Source organism: Rhipicephalus microplus, unplaced genomic scaffold (genome assembly GCF_043290135.1).
Source record: "Rhipicephalus microplus isolate Deutch F79 unplaced genomic scaffold, USDA_Rmic scaffold_43, whole genome shotgun sequence".
NCBI classification, from domain to species: Eukaryota; Metazoa; Arthropoda; class Arachnida; order Ixodida; family Ixodidae; genus Rhipicephalus; species Rhipicephalus microplus.
Genome location: NW_027464616.1, coordinates 452,000 through 459,483, shown reverse-complemented (window position 1 = coordinate 459,483; position 7,484 = coordinate 452,000). Strand labels below are relative to the sequence as shown.

The following is a 7,484-nucleotide window of genomic DNA, read 5'->3' as shown; positions in this document are numbered from 1 at the left end:
CGAAATGGAGCGATATCGAAACACTAAACCCTATTCGTGTACATTATTTCCGTAACTTGCCAAAGGATACTATCCACTTCAATTGGCCAGGCTTTTCCTTTTTTTTATTTCGTTGTTCGAGCGTGCCCTTTGCCTTAATTCTTCCCCTTGTTTTTTTTTCGTAGCTTCTACTTCCTTCGTTGGACCGGAGAGCCGTGGCCTCGTGCCCTAGTTTTATCTGTGAGACTGCCTTTTTTTTCTGCACGCTCTCATAGGCTAACAATATTTTTTTGTTCCAGGAGTGCTGACTCACTCGCACGCCCCCTGCCTCGTCGGCGTATCTTCCGTGCTATCGCCGACGGTCTTTACGTTATCACCAAGAATCTTCAGGCGAGTCCTTATTGGCGGACCTGCTGCCGGCCTTGCATCGAGTAAGCATGTCTCTCGTATCTCAGTAGTTTAACGTGTGGCGCCACATCGCTTCTAGAATCTAGCTTATCCGTTAATCGCATCCATTGTTCTTTAAACCTAGGATTAATATGCGCGTTTTCAAAAGTGTAAGGTGTTTTTGAATATCTCCCACCGTAGCGACTCGGCAGCTTACTACGTAGCAATGATATAAACTAGCACGTGCACATAGGCTCTGCGGTCATGGTTGCCTTACATTGTGGGCGCGTGTTACAGTCGACACCTGCGCGTTACGTCACCTCATTTCGTGGCCTGTAGACGAGGTGTCGTGTCGCTTTCCTAGAAATTGTGTCCGTAACGTGCAACTGCGCACCCTATCCTTAAACGCGTAGCCGATCGTACACGTCTCGTATTGAGGCATTCTAATGCGTTCATGTGGATGGGTGTTTAGCGTTTTGGACACGTGAAGCACAGTCTGAAAATGAGTTATGTAGTAAATGAGCTTTTATTTGCGCTTGCCTGTTACCGTGTTTCAATATATCGCACCATTGCCAACTTGCATTGCCTGCTCACATTTTAAAAGTGATTTTGTGCGTAAGATTTGTTCAGTGGTCGCGCTGCGTTCTGCTGTCATACTCGTATTACTTTTGTGTCTCTGCTGTGACAGGACGTTGTGTAGTGTATTCGTCGCATATACCGTGTTCATGTAAACTACTACAAGAGATGACACTGCATTTTGTTTGTCTTCGTGCTAAGTGAATGGGCTTGCACCTGCAGATCTGCCTTGCTGCTTATTTGTGCATTATTTGTATTTTCATTGCTGTTATTTCATGTATTCTGTAATTTGTGTAAAGGAGTATTCGGGATATACCCAGCGTTATAAACGCGCGAACTCTCCAAAAGTAAAGCGTATGCGCTGTCACGCTCAGAAAGTTGCATCATGGTGGCATTCCTTGAACCAATGTTTCTGTGGCGCTGCCAAACGTTGCATTTCATAAAACATCTGTAATCGAGCACGGGTTTCTTAATGTGCATCAGATTTTTTCTAGACTACTTCTTTTGTATTGGTGCTGCCATACGTTTCTGGTGCAACTTTTACCAAGACACAACAAGTTGCAAACACTAGAGCAATCGGTCTAGAGCATTGTTGGCGGGTCCGTATAACGTGGTGATTAGCCTATTAATTTGCGTAAGCACATTGCCACATCAGTTCACTTTTCTGCGGTCTTGTGTGTGGGGGGGGGGGGGGGAGTTTTCGGCATTACCATACACGTTTCCTCCAAACTTTGACAGTGATTATTAAATACTACGTTCAGAAAAGGCATATTATTGGGGCATTAGCGGTAGCGTGTAGGTCTATAACCGGGGTTATTTTTTTTTTGATCGATAATCTTTTTCATTATCGCTTCAGTTGCTTACATCCCAGATTCTGGCAGCTCTCAAATAACCCCAGAAACTTGTGTTTTCAGCGTAAGTTTTCCTGAATTTATTTCTCCACGAAGCATTTATTTCTCCACAAAGCTCCACGAAGCATTGAACAGGCGCACGCTCGAATTAACGCCCCTGCTCGAGCGCTTCACATCCAGGTTGAATCAAACCATGACTACATTCGTTTATCGCCACATTATACAGTTTCCCATGTTGGACTGTACAATAACCTAGCTGGTGTTAGAGGCTAAGTAGGCGTTTGCTAACTCAGTCTAATCTGGCGCATATCATTGCTTTAACGTTCGACGGGTTTCTGTCCATGGAGTGTGGCGAGTGGTGATCGTTGGGCCTCGCGAGGACCTCCTGCTTATAAATTATCTCTCCCCGCTCACGACTTACTACCCCGTGCTTATCGTCGCGTGAGCTGCAGGTTTTATTTCGCAACCATCGTTTACTTCGGGACCGAGCCGTGCAGCGGTCGGCTGTACTAGTTCTTGAGTGGTGGGTTCACCGGCACGAAGCCATTTAAGATTTCTCATGCTTAAAGGAATTTCGGTTGTCTTTAAATGAACACAACCGGTACAACTTCAGCTTGCTATGAGGGCTAGATTCTGAGGTTAGCGGAGGTGGCACACAACTTTGTAATTACCACGTTAACGCAAGCACAAGTATTTAATTACCAGTTGCGGCACAGCTATAGCATTCAAAACATCGTGGCTATACGCATACGTGCGACTCCCGCTAATGTGCGGTTAATACGATCGCTTATGCCCTTTTTACTTTTATCGTGGCTCGATTTAACTGGAACACTCTGTATATAGAAAATGCCATGTGCGAAATATTTTGGCTAAGTACTTGACCTTGAGTTCCTGTGATGGAACGGTAGATGGCAATGCAAACGCCATATATAAACCGCATATATGCGGTTTATATATGGCATGTATATATATGGCATGTTTATATGCCATATATATATGTTTATATGGCATGTTTATATATGGCATGTATATATACATGTACATGCTTATAAGCATGTATATGTTTCTGCGATCATTTCATCAGTGCTGCTAACTATACCATCGTAGCAGTAATAGCACCTTTATCATTACCACTATAAACAAGCTTTGCTAAGCGTGAGTTTAACTTGAAGTGAGACTGAGGTGACTGTAGAGCTGGTACTGAATTTCACGGCCAACACTTCACTATCTTCACTAAATGTTTAATGCTTTTTGTGACATCTAAATATCTAGTACAATGGGCGGTTGATTTCATTGGTGGGAATACATCCTCAAACAGCGGTCTTGCAAATACGAACACAAGGAAACAGGGCGACAAAAAGTGCATTTTGGTTCTAGTCTCCAGTCCTCTTGTTTAATGTGTCCGCCCATTTCCCAAATAATTGGCTGTTATTCGGCGACTGCTTTTGCAGCTAGATATTTTGTTTCGTCGCGCTTTATAGGGTGAAAAGTTGATCTCCTACAGAGTGCCCAGTGAGCTTGCCAATGTTTCCCAGCATAAAGCCCAGCCAATTCACTTGATTAAGTAGAACCACCCTGCCGCGGTGGTCTAGTGGCTAAGATACTCGGCTGCTGACCCACCGGTCACGGGTTCGAATCCCGGCTGCGGCGGCTGCATTTCCGATGGAGGCGGAAATGTATGCCCGTGTGCTCAGATTTGGGTGCACGTTAAAGAACCCCAGGTGGTCGAAATTTCCGGAGCCCTCCACTACGGTGTCTCTCATAATTATGTGGTGGTTTTGGGACGTTACACCCCACATATCAATCAAGTAGAACCATTGTTCGTTTTGTCGTTGCAGTTCGGCAAGTGCCAGGTGCAACCGGTGCTACTAACCGCGGACGAGGAGCACACGCTCAACGAGTTTCATCGCCGGCAATTCGTCGGGGACCACCGCAAGCGCCGTAGTTTACTGCGAGCTTCAACAACGGCATCGAATTCAGTGAGTCCGCTAACCAGGCTGGCGAGGCTCTTCGGGGTCTTCTCCCACGGCGGAAGCGCACGCGTACAGGTCGAGCGAACACTAGGCAGGTAACTCGGGCAGCTTTTTCCGTCGTGGCTGTAAGAACCATTTTTTTTCTCGTCAGCCTATCACATTTCAGAGAACCGGCGTCTTGTTCATATTTCACCTATTGCCCGTCGCGCATACCCACTGCGTTGTTTTCGCCCAAGAATACCGGCGTCTACTTCAATCGGCACAGCATCGTCGTCGACCCACGTTAGTTTTTTTTTCGCTCTCTTCTCGACTTTAAACTTGTCCTCGTCTGTTTTTTTAGTTCACTTGTATGTGTAAAATGAACCACTACATCGTGAGATAAAATTATCCTATTAAATCAATCAATGTCGAACTCGCAGGCGTTAGGAGACCTCTACTGATATCGTCGTTTCGGGGCGTTAAAGCAGAGTAATCTAATCAATGATCAAGTGATCTATCCCCTTTCTTTTTTCCACTGCCTTACTACTAGCTGCTTATTTCAACTTTAAAAGCATTCCTCTTTGTCTCGCAACTTCCGTCTACCCTTCCTTTGATGGCAAATACATATTATTAGTAGTTTGTACTACTACTACAATAACTAGTGCCTATGGATTGTCAGTTTCACAAGTCCCTGACGTTCCAGCTTTTGCGTCACTGCGATGTTAACATTTGCCCTCATTTCTTTTCTCACCTAGGCACGCATGGCCAGTCTTTGACGTGATCCAACATCTCTGGAGCAGTGTCTAGGGTGAGCGCCTACCATTCTTAAGAAAGGCATTTTTGGTGGCTAGTGAGATATATGCTACGAATGACTCTATAGTGCTTGAAAGATGGGACGTGAGAGACGGTTGGACATGCGTATGTGCTGTGGCCTTGCGTGTTCTGTCCTCTCAACACAATGACGTCACTTTTATACTGGCTTCTGTGTGCGGTGCGATCTTCTCACGAGTTGCCCATTTTTTCAGGTCTCAAGATTCGCTGTTTTTCATCTCATCCGCTCAGGCGAATGGAGAGAGTGAAGAACTCCGCGTCTTGCGCAACATCCACGCCTCCAGGCTTCCTAAACCGGCTCGCGTAAGTCTCACAGAAATTCTGCTTTGCTGTCGAGAGTAACGAGTGATTCCCGTGTCTTTTCAGCTCGTCAACTTCCGCTGCCCGCGAAAGCTGATTCGGCGTCTGGTCCCCGGCTGGAGCGTGCTGCCTGCCGTAGCGTCCCTTTCGAAAGTGTAAGTTCTACATTTAAAATACTGCATGCACGTTATGTAACTCTATAGTATACCACCATAGAGGCTTCGCAGCTAACGCATCGTGCTTCCAAGCTTGAGGACACGAGCTTAATTCCCAGCTGCGAATGCTGCACTTTGATGCATACACGCCGTCGCAGTGTACAGTCGTGGGCTGAAGCACTGTATTTGTTAGTATGACGGATGCTATGAGCGTTTGCTTCCTCAGTCCACATCGCGTCGCAGCAAATGTGGCTGCTTGGGATGATGCTGGCAGGAAAGTGTTCCTTAAAATTATCTTATGGGACATGTTGATGCTGGTAACAAAATGATGTTTACCATTATAGCGCTGAAAGTTCTCGTTTCAGTCCGTGAGTACTCTGCCTAAATATCAGTGCACGTTCAGCTTGCTTCGGTGGTTGAACGGAAATAGTCCTCCACCACAGGCGGTGTGCCTTGTAATCGTATCGTGGCACGTAAAATTATACAATTCTGAAATAAACGTAATCAATGGTTCGGGTGTCGTTGCAGCTCCACAAACTCGGTGTCGCCTGGGCCACAAGCTGCTAACAAGAGGTGGACAAGGTTGTCGCCGCCTTCCTGGAAACGAGCAGCGCCCTGAAAACATCTCATTGGTACAAGCTTCATTAATCGGTTGCATAAAAGGAGTGAAGTGTGGCGAGATATGTGTTGAAGAGGGTGGCATGTTTCGAAGATTTGACCCTCGCCATTTTTCTCACACCAATGTGCTGGGAATCATTATGTAACAGAACATAGGCATGGTTGTTGCAACAGTGGTTCTCCGCAACGAAACCGAATGGGGACTGACTGGGGAGGACGCAGCGAAAGGGACAAACACAACAAACAAACGTTACAAATTTACCGCGCACAGGACCTCTTGGAGAGGCCGGCGCTGCACCGTAAAAGCCAGCGTTCGGTTGGTTTTGCCTTCCAGGTGCTTTTGATATAGTGGGTATTGCTCAGTTGGCACTAGTCTTAAACGCCCACTATACTAAGTTCTGCAGCGGCCGCTGGCACCACATGAGTCCTGTGGTGGGGGGGGGGCAATTAAGTGGACACCAGGCAGGTATACCCTAACACTAGGTAGTTTGCCAATGTCTCCTCTCGAATTCGACAGCAGGAGAGCCCATTCCAAATCTCCTTGCCCTACCGGCCACAAGTTTTCTGCCACCCATCTTTGGTGCGAAACGAGGTTTTCGGAATGCAAAGCAGCAATCGGAGTTCCCTCATTTACATGCTCAATAGTTGTCGCGTTAACCGACGTAGACTTCTTGTATTAGCAGCCCCAATGTCCATAGTCCATGTCGGGGTGGAAGCGTTAAGTAGTTTTGCATTTCTTCGTTCTCGGGTCTGCTCTTCTAAAAGACGGTTACTGTGTTGCAGCCCACGTCCTTCCGCCGCTTCTGTGCCATTCCTGTGGTCATGCTTGCCCCCTCCGGTCTCGGTCTTCAAGCCTGATCTTCAGTAATCCTCACCTCGTAGAAGATCCTGCCTGGATCACCCGTGGGTCTCTCGGTTGGGACTGGAGACGTGGTAAGCTTCGACCATGTTTTCCGACTTCCCCTTTTAACAAGCTTTGCCTCCTACCTCACGTTTCAGTTCCCGGGGGCAAGGCAACTGCCATGTTCCTGCGTGGGTTCGTGCACGTCCCGGACCCGGAGTTCGATCGCTGTCTAGGAAGTTCCAGTGCTGTCAGTTCAACTCTTCAAGCGAAATCAGCGGCCTTGAATAGCAGCTTCACATCTCGTGAGTGCCCCCGCCAACTCGTTGAACTGGAAGTCGAGTTCTCAACAAGCATTAACTCGAATGTTCCGCGGCGTGCCCTGAAACAGTTCGATTGACGCCCATGACATGCAGCCTTGGGTTTTGTACTTCAGATGTTTAACCATGCATGCCGACATAGTATTCGAGCATAGAGATATCATCTCGGCAACAACGCCCACCACGTCGCGGCTGGCGCCAGCTGAGCCAGTCCAGGTCATGCAGCGTAGCGTTCGTGTTAAGCTTCCTGACTGTACATTATGCATCTTCAGAACTAAGCTTTTGAGGCACAGCGTCCTAATTTCGAGACATAACTAACTTTTGCAGTTTCTGTGCACTATTAAGTAGTGAGGAAAAGATCGGAAACTCTGAGCTAATATCAAATTAAAATTCTTGCTTCCCTGAAAGGACGCTAAAGGGAAACAATTACTTAATCCAGATTCTTAAGCTGCTCTCTGAGAAGTCTTACCCCATGAGCTTCACTCTAATAAGTTTAAACTTCACGCTGAAATCTCGGTGCGTGCCGTAACCGTCAAAATGTATTTTTCGTATATTCGTGACATTTGCTCGTTTAAACTTTACCAAAAAGGCAAAAGATTGATGCGACCAGCTGAGGAAGGACCTGAGCTATACCAAACTTCGTATTTTAGGTCTATGGCACCCACTGATGAAAA

General features: G+C 46.7%; 2 long non-coding RNA genes across 2 annotated transcripts; both read left to right on the top strand.

The window, feature by feature from the left end:
* The first annotated feature begins 278 nt into the window (after positions 1-278).
* LOC142787063 (uncharacterized) lies at positions 279-4,555 on the top strand. Its single transcript, XR_012889239.1, has 3 exons — positions 279-410; positions 3,632-3,772; positions 4,501-4,555. It is a non-coding gene; the product is annotated as an uncharacterized LOC142787063 (long non-coding RNA).
* Positions 4,556-4,769: 214 nt separating this feature from the next.
* LOC142787065 (uncharacterized) lies at positions 4,770-5,657 on the top strand. Its single transcript, XR_012889241.1, has 3 exons — positions 4,770-4,879; positions 4,943-5,031; positions 5,560-5,657. It is a non-coding gene; the product is annotated as an uncharacterized LOC142787065 (long non-coding RNA).
* The last annotated feature ends 1,827 nt before the right edge of the window (positions 5,658-7,484 follow it).